The following is a 12555-nucleotide window of genomic DNA, read 5'->3' as shown; positions in this document are numbered from 1 at the left end:
ATCATCATTTTATCTAGAATCCCCCAGTCAATAATCATCATGACATATTCTTAAAAATACTATTTTCATGACTCAAATTGAGAAGTTAAAATCACTTCTTATTTGGGCAAAGATATTTGTAGCATGAGAGGTATAATTAATAAGAGCTGTCAATTCTAATTCTGTTGAATAAGCCAGAAGTTTTAAATAAAAGGATATGCTTTGGAATTCTTTCACCATGTATTGTATTCATAACCAAGTATTCTGCACTGATACAAAAGCAATCCTGATAATTGGAAGAAACCCTGTTAAGACAAAGCAGAAAGAATGACTTCTAAGTAAAAATAAATAAATAAATAAATAAAAAACAAGAAATTACTTGCAAATTAGTGAACATGTAATAAAAATCATGATGTATCAGAAAAATAACATGTATTTCAGTGTACAATCTTCAGTGAGAAACTCTAACCCTGGGATATGTATATCCTAAGGTTTTCCTCCATTTAAACTTTAGCATGAATGATTAAAAGTTCTGTGACTGTCCCCTAAAAGGTACAAGACTAGTGAAATAAAATTTGCTTTTGAGAGATATCTCAGAGGTGTATAATAACTGCAATATTTAAAATTATAAAATTGCAGTAATAAAATGCAGTATTTAAATGGATTAATTGAAATGTACATGTGTGTGTGCTTGCTCAGTCACTCAGTCGTGTCTGACTCTGAGACCCTATGGATAGTAGCCTCCAGGCTCCTCTGTCCATGGGATCCTCCGGGCAAGTATACTGGAGTGGGTTGCCATGCCATCCTCTAGGAGATCTTTCTGACCCAGAGATCAAACCTGAGTCTCTATATGTGTCTTGCATTGGCATACAGACTCTTTACCACCCAGCCACCTAGGAAGCAAACGGTACATGCAGAAAACCACTATTTTTTAGCTTTCCAAAATATAGTTTGTACATTTACAGATTTTGGTTACAAGAGATCACCCATTTATATTGCTAAGTGATAATGGAATGGATTATTGGTAAGAGGAATCATTACACAACTCGAGTCCACAGAGAAAAAGAAGTACAGAAGAGGGAATCTACATAAATTATGTAATTGTATTTTTCCCATGTTTAAAAAATATATGGACAAAAATTATTTTGAAAGGGGAAGTCAAATTGTTACATTTTATTGAAATTTGTATTATTTTGAATTAGATACTTAGAGCAGCAGAAATACTGGCAGTCTTGTGACAACAATGGAATTACCCTTTAGAATCAGCAAAGTACTTAATGAAGAAAAGGTAAAGGTTAAAGGGCTTGAGTAAGCTCTCTTTGTCACAAGCTATGTTCTTCACATGTCACACTCTAAGGATTATTTTATAATATTTACACTTCTATACATACTTTAAAAATATTTTAAGAGCAAAATGAATTGTCAGTTACTCTCTGAAAGATTCTCCCGTTGGACAGTCTCACAATGAAATCACTGCAGTGCATGGATACATGTCTAAGTCATCAAAGAAAGAAATAATTCACTCCAGAGAGATGATATTGTTTTCTTCCAGAAAACTATCATTGTTATGTAACCTTTGAACATGATTAAAATTCAATGGCAGACAACATCGCATTAAATAAAGGGCAATTAGTTAAGGTTCCGACAGATCTCTCCCACTGAAGGTATTAGTGAACAGCTGTAATATTCATGTACATTGGCTGGTCTGAGCCAAATAGCAAGAATAAGGCATGCTGCAGTCCCGTCATGCCCGCGTCCTTAATTAATTCTGACATCACTGTGAGGGTGAAAGGGTGGAAGTCATTATCCCTCTTTCAGAAGTGAGAAAACCTGAGTCTGAGAGAAGTCATGGCAAAGGTCAGAACACTCCCCTGACAGCACCAGGACTGCCACCCACTCCTTTCTACTCTGGAGTTTTCACTCAAACTCAAAACCGTACTTGGAAATAATCTAATAAATTGGTTAGATCTCTCTGTGTGATTGTACTTGAATTCTTTTTTTTAGATTAGTCTCTTTTCATTAAATGACACTCAGAAGCCATTTTGCTGACTCTCAAGCTGAACTCTTCAGTAATTGGTTGATCTGTGGCAGAACCACAGAATTAAAAACAAAGAACAAAATCATTGGGGAAAAACAGGGCATTTAAAATGGTAGCCTAAGTGATTTGTTCTCAAGTCTAAGAAATAATGTTTCCAATGTGTGAACACTTTTGAAAAGTAATTGCTTAAAAAATAATAATCAAAACTGACATTTATAGGCACATGAAATTATCTGTTGCTCTAAAGAGACCTGAGATTTGACCATTATGGTTGGTCACTCAGTTTTCATAATGGCAAGAAAAGGAAACACTGGGGTTGATAAAGTCTTAGAATTAGACTAACTTTAGCAAGCACAGCAGTAAAATTAAACAGTAGGATATACGAACAAGGGAGATCAATGAAGAAATATTTTAAAGCCAGAGTTTTGTTTTGGTTTGTTTTTTTCTGTTCCAGTGGTAAAATTTAATTGTAACTCTCTAAGATTTGTTAGATGCTTTTGTTGTGGTGGTATATGTTTTGTTATAAACTTTTCTTTTGTTGTATTACTCTACCAAGTCAAAAATTTGTGTTTCTATGTAAAATTAAAACATAACAATTTGTGACTAAATCATATAATAGTCTACCATTGCAATCTAGCATTTTTAGCTTTCACAAAAGTTGTGGTGATCTCATTAATGCTGTCCCTAAAAAAGAAACTAAATTAATCAAACTTTAATTGCCAAGGTACTTCTTAGAAAATGAAAGCTATGAGATGAATAGTAATCTATCACATTTGCATTTTGTAACCAAACAGAAAATCTCCACGTTTTACTGTTTAAACTCACAATGTATTAAGCTATACTTCCTAAAAATAATTTTAAAGTGTCATGATTTTTAAGGGAGATTGAATTTGTTTAAAAGTGTGAAATCTTACATTTGTAAAAAAGAAAGTAGATTGGAAAGAAAAAAAACCTAATTCTTGAGTTCTGCAGAATAAAAGCCAGGAATACACAAATATCTAAAAAGAAGATTTTATCATTGAAATAATGACAAAACAATTTTGTTCCTCCTTGACAGGAACAAAAGAACATTGTTTTATTCTCGGAACTAACAGAACAGAATATTGTTCAGTTCAATATTCACTTTTTATTCTATCATTTATTCTATCAATATGTATGTTTAATACATATTTGCCAAATATCCATTATTTGCCAAATATTGTGCTGGGCAGTATATGAGACAACAATCACCAGTTGTCATGAAACTTACATTCCAATAGAAAAGTCTACAGTTTGTAAGGAGTTATGCTTGATCTCTTCATCTCCATTAGTAATGGGGGAAGTGGGAGTGATGGTGAGACCTGAGACCAGGGTGGTGGAGCCGTGGGATCGTGGGCAGGGAGTGACATTTCAAAAGGGCCCAAGAGAGTGCCACAAACGGGCACTGCCATTATCTGATGCCATTCACATCTCACATATTACTGAGAAATTCTGCCTATGAATGGAGATGAAAGTTCCCAACCAAGAACTCTGAATGTCGCTTCTGTCAGAACAAAGCTGCAGGTCCTTGACATAACATTGCGTTTCTGTAGACACATACACGCTCTGGAGGACGCCACAGTTTGGCAGACAGGGGCTTCTTGTGTATTCACACTGAGCTTGTGGAGCCCTGTTCCCTGAAGACCACACACCAGAGCAAGCAGGAGACGCCATCCTCAGAAGCTCCATCCTTGTCCTCGGAGCAGCTCAGCCTCCAGGGAGCTGAGTGGTGGAGGGAAAGCCCAGTCTGCAGACAGCAGGCTTCTAGACTTTACGGCCCCCTGGTCTAGACAACCTGTGTAACCAGGCCCTCGAAGGAGTGAGGCGTCGCTGTGAAAGCCGTGGGATATCACTCCTATGACTAAGCTACTTGTTGGCTTGAGTTCGTAAAAGGAAGACGACCTTGTGTGAGCCTCACCTAGCCATGTCAGTCCTTAACAGAGGGTGAAGCAGAAGAGATGTTCTTTTGTTGACTGCAAGCTTTTGTGTTGTGAGAGAAGGGGAAGGTGGGCTCTAGAAGCTGAGAGCCCCTTGGGTGGAGCAGAGTGACAAAAGGCTGACCCCACATCTCTATTTGCAGGACACCCAATTACCTCTGAAGTAGCCTGGACTTCCCCTGCATCCTCACAGTTATCCATAGGTCTAGATATTGAGCCTTACCACCTTTGTGGAACATTTTATTCAAGAACAAATCTACAGTATTTTATGTCCATCAATGATAATGTTTAAGGCCTCGAACATTATCTTCATCCAAGTACCATGACTAACTATGAACAGAATATAACACGCCATTCTGAATTACACCTGCCTACGCTCAGACGGTAAAGCGTCTGTCTACAATGTGGGAGACCCGGGATCGATCCCTGGGTCGGGGAGATCCCCTGGAGAAGGAAATGGCAATCCACTCCAGTACTATTGCCTGGAAAACCCCATGGACAGAGGAGCCTGGTAGGCTACAGTCCATGGGGTTGCAAAGAGTCGGACACGACTGAGCGACTTCACTTCACTCACACTCTGTTTAATGATACTGCCTGCCAATACCTGTGAGTTGCTAAATGTTGCCTGCTACGAAGCATTGTTTACGAGTATTACTGCAGAGTAAGTGATTTGGCCCCATATTGCAAACTGCCTGTGGTTTTGCCACCTATTTAGAGGTAAATCTTGAAGTCTAGACAGTTTGCTTTCCCTTGTGAATGCTTCTTATGGGACTCCCAGAACATATAATAATGGCTTATTGCTTCATTTTTCCCACTCGTCTCTGTCCATTCTTAACTCCAACTCACATCAAGCAGGTAAGAACCAGCTACAGATATCTTTAACCATTTGATTTTCTCATATATTTCAAATGATCCCATTAGCTAATCACAGTATGGCAATGCAGTTCATACCTTTATTTCTAACCTCTGATTGGTTACAGACTATTTTCAAACATCATATTGCAAGTAAACAATACTTTCTTTGAAGATTTGGTCTCACAATCTTCATCACAGTTTGGCCTTTGATCTCTTTTAAAAACCTCTCTCAATTCTTCTGTGAGTTATAACTAGGGTAACCATATATATTATTTTGGTTAATAATTTATCACCCTGAGCTCAACACTTTCAAAAGGACAGAGGGACAATATCAATAACAATTGAATAACAGGTGTAAATCAAGAGTCTCCCAGGAAAACCAGGATGAATGATTATTCTTTGGGCCTTGTTAAGGCAGAAAGTCTGATAAATACTTGCATACATCCACAAGATAAAGTAGCTTAATTATTGTTTTCCACCTGAACCTAGTGAATGTCCCTAATATACCACTTTCTGGCTCTGAGTTTCCCTCTCAGGCCTAGTTCATTACTTTCCCAATAGTAAAAATTGTAACTGTTATAAACGAGATTGCATTACTTTCATGGAGGTTGGGGATTTTGGACTGTATCATGGATTATTCTTTCCCTTGCTAGTAATAAACAACTTATAATTAATACTAGATAAACCAGTTGGAGTTTTTACTTTTTTACATACTCTCTGGGAGTAGAATATTACCCTAACAGAGATGGTTTTATTAAACTACTGATTTTGTGGCCTGTTGTCAATACTCAAGGAAAGAGTTGTTACAGCTAATGTTGCTGATAAATTGATGATGAGAAGAATCAAAGTCTTAAAATTTTATGAAGAGTCATTGAATCTATGGGGGCAAATTTCTGACCAAACTCTTGTATTAAAAATTTAGCTGAATGAGAAGTAGAAAAAATATTAATACTCAGAGACTGGGAAATAATATATGAGAAAAGTTTAAAAATACTTTAATTGTTAAGCAACTGAGCAGTTCATTACAGGCATTCATTCTGAAGTAATAAAATAATAAGCTGAATTAATTCACATTTTCCATTTATCTTTTCACACTGCCGTTTTTTGACCACAATGTAGAGCTCTCTTAAATGAACATTAAACTCATTCGCAAAAGAATGGATCCTTTACAACTAATCTAAAGATATGTAAACAGAAGATTAGTGACATCAACATCTATTGGAACATATAGGGCTTCACCAATGGCTCAAGTGGTAAAAATCCTCTGCAATGCAAGAGACACAGGGGAAGTGGGTTCAGTCCCTGGGTGGGGAAGATCCCCTGGAGGAGGAAATGGCAACCCACTCCAGTATCCTTGCCTGGAAAGTCCCATGGACAGAGGAGCCTGCTGGGCCACAGTCCATGGGGTTGCAAAGAGTTGGACACGACTGATCATACCACACTACTGGAATACGTATTGCCTTTAAATGCTCAGGGGCAGAAGGATGATATAGTTTTCTTATCATTCCAGAGACAAAAAAATTGCAGGGCTATAATCTAAGGAATAAATAATTCTAAAACATAACTCTTTATAAAGGCATTACAATAAGCCTGACATCATGTCTTTAAATAGTCACACTTTTAAACCAAATAGTTCATATACACAAGACTTAGCAAAAAAAAAAAAAAATCCAGCGTCCCAAACATTCTAGGATGGGCTACTGGAGATTAAAAGAGAGGATGAATGCAGACTTATTTTCTGCTTTCTCTCTAGGGCAATAGTTCTCAACATTTAGAATGCATCAAATTCACTGGGGCATGTGATGAAAATTCAGCTTCTCAGAACTCACTTTGCATAAGATGAAACATGAGATGCTTGTGGGACACACAGTTGGAAATGTCAAATATGTCCTCGATCAGGTAGACCTGAAGAAGAGATGTGAGCCAGGCTTAGAAATGACACGTTTCTAGGTAATGGGGAGGTCTAGAGCCAAGCTGTAGAACAATTTACAAAAAATTACATGGACTCATGTGAAGGCACCCATAAACTAACTGTGCAAAATTCTCTGCATTTAGATGGTAAAACTGGTCTTGGGAATACAATGGCTTGGGTAAGTTATTTTCCTATGCTCTAGCTCATAGAATCAGAGAGTGTCACAGGTGGAATGGAACCAAGAAATCATTTCATTCAAGCTTATTAATTTAGCAGCGAAGAAACTTCCCCAGAGATGAAGTGACAGAATCAGGGGCTACAGAGTTTGTTGCAGAGTCAAGACGTTGCACTTTTTCTTCCAATCTATTTTATAACATCTAAACCAACTTTTGAATCACTGTTGGCTCCAATACTTAAGCAGAAATAACACAAGCACACTTAATTCCAAAAGAAAATTTAGCTGTAAGGGAAGTACTTAAGAGGCCAACACTGTCTTCCTTCAAAGTACAGAAGTGGTTTCTCTGCAAATAAGGTCTTGAACTGTAATAATTCACACAGCAGTAACAGCAGAAGCATCTTAGCTAACTTTCTCTGAACTGGGCTTTATTTAAAGTTATAACTCTTGTTTGTGTACGTGGGTATGTGCATGCATGTGTGTGTATGTCTAAAAACAGAAAATGCTGGGGGATAAGAACGCAGTTGGAAAACAGTCACTTTAGGTGACAAAAACACGTTAGAAGTGGACAGATCACCTTGTATTCTTGCCAACCTAAGGTTAAACTTGCAGGTAAAAGGTGTTATTACATTGATGTGAGTTTGTTTTCTTAGAGCTCTGTGGAACTATATCCCTAATTATGATTTATCTATGTACTTGATGGAATACAAGTAGGGGGTTTATGCCAATAATAAAGGTCACCACCTAAAGGCATAATCCTTTCTAAGTTTGGATTGGTTTATGACTGTATTCATCTTCTGTTGCTGCTTAACTACTTATCACAAATCTAGCTGCCTAAGACAGTCCTCACTTAGGAATCTCCCAGTACTCTAGGTCAGAAATCACGCTGGGATGAGCCTCTACTGAGGGCCTCACAGGCCAAAGTTAAAGCCAGCCTGGGCTCTCACCTGGAGGCTCTGAGAAGAATCAGTTTCTGAGCTCACCCAGGCTGTTTGCAGAATCATTTCTGTGGCTATGGGTCTGACACACTGTTTCCTCGCTAGCCATCAGCCGGAGGCTACTCTCAGCTCCAAGGAGCACCCCCCACATTCCTTCTTACTTGCCCCCTTCATCTTCAAAGCCAGCCACATCAAATCTTTCTCACACTTCAGGTCTCTGTGATGTCTTCTACTACCAGATGGAAAACAATGAGGTTTTTAAAGTTCTCACCTGACTAGGGAGCAGGTCAAATCTAGCTAATTAATCTCCAGATCTTACGGTCAATCAACCTGAGATTTAATTACATCTCCAAAATCCCTCCAGAGCAATATTTAGATTTCTGTTTAACTGAATAACCAGAAGACAAGAGTCTCAGGAGACGGTCTTTAGAATTCTGCCTGCCACATAGCATTTTTACCTACAGCACAAAATAGCAAAACTGAGAGTATTCTTTGGACTCATGATATTCTGAAAAATTTTTTGCAATATCCTTTAATGCTAAGTTTACTGGCAGTTTGACTTCCTCTGAAACTTCTTTGTCCTTTTTATGACAACCAGTTTCCTCATTTGTGTTGGTAGTCCCACCTTGGTTAAGTTCCTCTGGCCGAATTCCTTCCATCTCTAGGAAGCTGGCAGTGTCAACCACTCTGAGGATCAGCGGTCTTCTAATTACATCAGTTACATCTTTACTGCTGCTGCTCCTGCTGCTGCTAAGTCGCTTCAGTTGTGTCTGACTCTGTGCGACCCCATAGACGGCAGCCCACCAGGCTCCGCCGTCCCTGGGATTCTCCAGGCAAGAACACTGGAGTGGGTTGCCATTTCCTTCTCCAACATCTAACTACAGTGCCAACAAAATTAGAACTCCTGGGACTTCCCTGGCAGTCCAGTGGTTAGGAATTTGTGCTTCTGTTTCGGGGGGCATGGGTTTGATCCTTGGTCAGGGAACTAAGATGCTGCATGTAGTGCAACCAAAAAATAGATAAGAATGAATGAAAAAATTAGAACTCCTTTCTTGTAAAAACAATGATTAGATGCAGAATATGATAGCAGTTAAAAGAACTTAAAAAAAAAACAGATGCTACTTTTATAGCAAGTTTGTATTTTGTGAGAACGTGTTTATGTTTTGAGAGAATGTGAGGAACCTGAATACTATTAGGTAGCCAAGAAGTGTATTATCTTGGGCACATTATATAGTCTTCAGGCAGGGGTTTCTCTAACAGGGTAGGGTGACAATGTGAAAGCAAGGGTATAAGTATCAATTTCCAAAGGAAATGATGATGATGATGTTATTATTTTAATTAGTTTATTTAACCTCAGGCTATGGCAGAGGCTTTTTTAACTGTTGTTTCTAAAATCAGAAAGATCCCTGTTTTTCTTTTACTCTGTTCATTCTTTCACTAAGGATGTAAAGATTATTTTAGGTATCTTGTATTTAAGGGGGGCATAATGAATGGTCTCAATTTGTGATGATCAAAGTATAATCTCCTATTCCCATGTGGAAGTTCCTGGGTTCTGTATGTCCTCCAGTGCAGTCCCATTTTCTGTTTTTGCTTGTCTTTGGTTGTGTATGTGTGTGTGTGTGTGGGGGGGGGGGGCATCCACACATGTGTGTAATAGGAAGAGAGAGCTGAATATTTCCCATACTTTTTTGGGAGGATAACAAGACAGTTGATAGTATCTTTGTGGCAATTTATTCAGCATCCAGGTTCTTTTTGCATCAAGAAGTCTTTCTCCAATATCCAGACCATGATACACATAGAACTGGAAGTCTAGTTCACATTTTTGCTATAAATTTTATTACAGAGGTACATATCCCTAAACACAATATAGCATTGTTTTGCATACTGTTTCAAATAAAAGGTATCAAATTATAAGATCAAATGTTTTATGAAGTATTTTATTTGTGCAATCCTGTTATTTTCACTTTTGCATTTGACTTTTTAAAAAATGGATATTTATATCTCTTTCAATTTTTTCATAGTAGAAAGCAATGCTGCAAGAGGTGGAAATATCGGGATATTGGTTATTCACATCAACTGCAGTAGATATTCCCCAATTGCTTTCCAAAAATTTTTTTATCATTTAACAGTCTGCAATGCACAAGACTTTTAACTGTTCCATATACCTGTCAGAGTTGATATCATCACACTTTTTTAGACTAACTGGTATAAATTGGTATTTAATTTGCTATTAGTTTTTATTTCTCTGAAACTAAGTGAACTTTTCACATTTTTTTTTTTTTTTACTGTCATTTGGCTTTCTTATTCTATAAATGAGCTGTTCTTTTATTTTGTCCATTTGTCAATTATATAATTATTTTGTTAACAATCTTTTTTTAGTTCTAAGAATTTTAAGACTCCTACTAGCATGTTATGGTATCTTGTCATTGTGTGTGTGTTTCTGGTATGATGGTTCATAGATAGTTTTATTGTGGTCCAACATATCCATCTTTTGTTTGATACTTTTATTTACTTATTTTTCCTTACCTACAATTATGAACATACCTTTCTGTATTTCCCTCTAAAGATTTGATGTTTTACTTTTTCACAATGTCTTAAATCCTCATGGGAATTAATTTTTGTGTCTAGAGTACAGTTTTAATATTTATGGCTAATCTATTCCAGAACTTGACAGTTCATAATCTACTGACTACAATACCAATTCAGTCACACATCAGGATGACATAAATGTGTTTGTTTTCCCATCTAATACTGAACTCTCTTCTATTGTTTCTGCACTGCAATCTCACTATGTATAAGATCCATTTGTCAATATGATCTTGTCTATTCTTGTGCCTTGATTTTCATATAAATCTTAAAATTAACATGGAAACATCTATTTGGATTTTAATCAAGATTACTTCCAACTCATATAATTTGAGTGATGATACTGACTTTCCTACCCACGAACATCCCGTCATTCTCCATTTATTTTGGTGTCTTATGATCATTTATTTGAGTTTTAACATTCCAGATGAAAATTTTTTTTCATAAAACCTTATACTTCTTGTTATATTAGTACTACATAGGACTGTATATACTTTTGTTGCATTACATTATAAATGCAAAATTTACAATGTTTCATTGTTCTGATTTTGGATTCTTATAACTAGCAACTTAACTGCATCCTATTATCACTTCCAATGGATGTTCCTAGAATCTATACAACTATCTATTTAGATATCATCTGAGAAGGAGAGTTTTGTTTCTTCCATTCCTGCTTTCAAAGAGAAAGCTTCCAAGTATTTGACCACTAAGCAAAGCAATTGTAGATTCCGATACATAAATTATCAGTGTATGGAAGTTCTTTAGCCCTTGTTTCTATATAACTAGTATTTTTAAAGCCAATAATTGGCACTGAATTTTGCAAACTGTTGTTCCGTATTGAAATTTCACATGGATTTTCTCTAATGGTGATGATTTTCTGAATCAAAATCTTTCCTGGGATTAACATGACTTGACAAAGTTTGGAGTTGGTTTGCTAACATCTTCCTGAGTTTATAATGATTTTTGTTTTTGCTATACTGTCTGTAAAACTCTATGAGTCTAGTATTTTTATATGTATTTGGGTAGAAACAGGATCTTTTTAAAGTTCTAAATGTAAATTACTACATTTATTAAGATTAAAAATAAAAATTCCTTGTGAGTCACTTTTGTTAAATACATTTTCCACTTTTTCAATGTTTTCATTCATTGTCTTAAAGTTTTCATTAGCATCACATATTCATTCTACTTTAAAGGTAATTTATCTTTTAAAAAACTAGTCCTTTCAGTTAGTAAATTCTCTTGCTTCAACAAAGTGCGCTGGCCTTGCACTAGCATTGTTTTTGTTTCTATAATTTTGTCTTTGAATTGTGGGCGTCACTGCTGCTGAATACATTTTCTCATCTCTGAAGGGACTATTTCCTTTTCAGCTCACATATGTTCAATTAGGTTCAAGTAACAAGGATCAAAATTTTCAAAATGGAAAAATCAAAACCAAGAAATCTACAGGTTTTTCTTTCTGAGCCAGTGCATCACCTATATTTTCTCTGGAAAATGTGTTAAGAATCAGAAAGCTTGTGCCCTCCACAACAGATTAAAACTTTCAAAGTCTGACATTATCTCTGAGAACCAGCAATTCACTATCCATAATTGAAGACTAATATTAAAATATATTTAAAGAAATCTATTCCTGAATCCTTTACTACTTGGGCATATCTCATTTTCTGTCAACATCAAGAAATCATTTATTTGGTTCCTGACCTCATGTTACATGCCACAGTTAAAACGTAGTATTTAAGGAGTTAAAGGGTATGTACTTTTTTTTAAAGTATAAAGATCATTAGTTAGAAAACATGAACAGAAGTAAACTTGTATGTCCTGCCATCAAGTAATTTAGTAGAGGTCTTGCAAATACCTCATTTCAGAAAAGTAGGTTAGCAAGAAATATATTAATTCAAATCTAAACATACAAAATAAGATACAAAAATATTTGAGGCAGCTGCATGAGTGTCAGGTGACTCAATACATGTCACGTGTCAGTAAGGTCCCCTGAGATATCTGCTTCAACAGGTTTCCTCTGGTCCCGTTCCTGATACATTTTATTCATCTAAATACTATTTATGCTTTTGGGCTGTTTCAAGACCTAGAACATTCAGCAAACAAGTGATTTTGATCAATAT

Source organism: Cervus elaphus, chromosome 3, assembly GCF_910594005.1.
Source record: "Cervus elaphus chromosome 3, mCerEla1.1, whole genome shotgun sequence".
Lineage (NCBI taxonomy): Eukaryota > Metazoa > Chordata > Mammalia > Artiodactyla > Cervidae > Cervus > Cervus elaphus.
The sequence above is the reverse complement of the archived record's forward strand: the minus strand, read 5'-3'. Positions refer to the sequence as shown.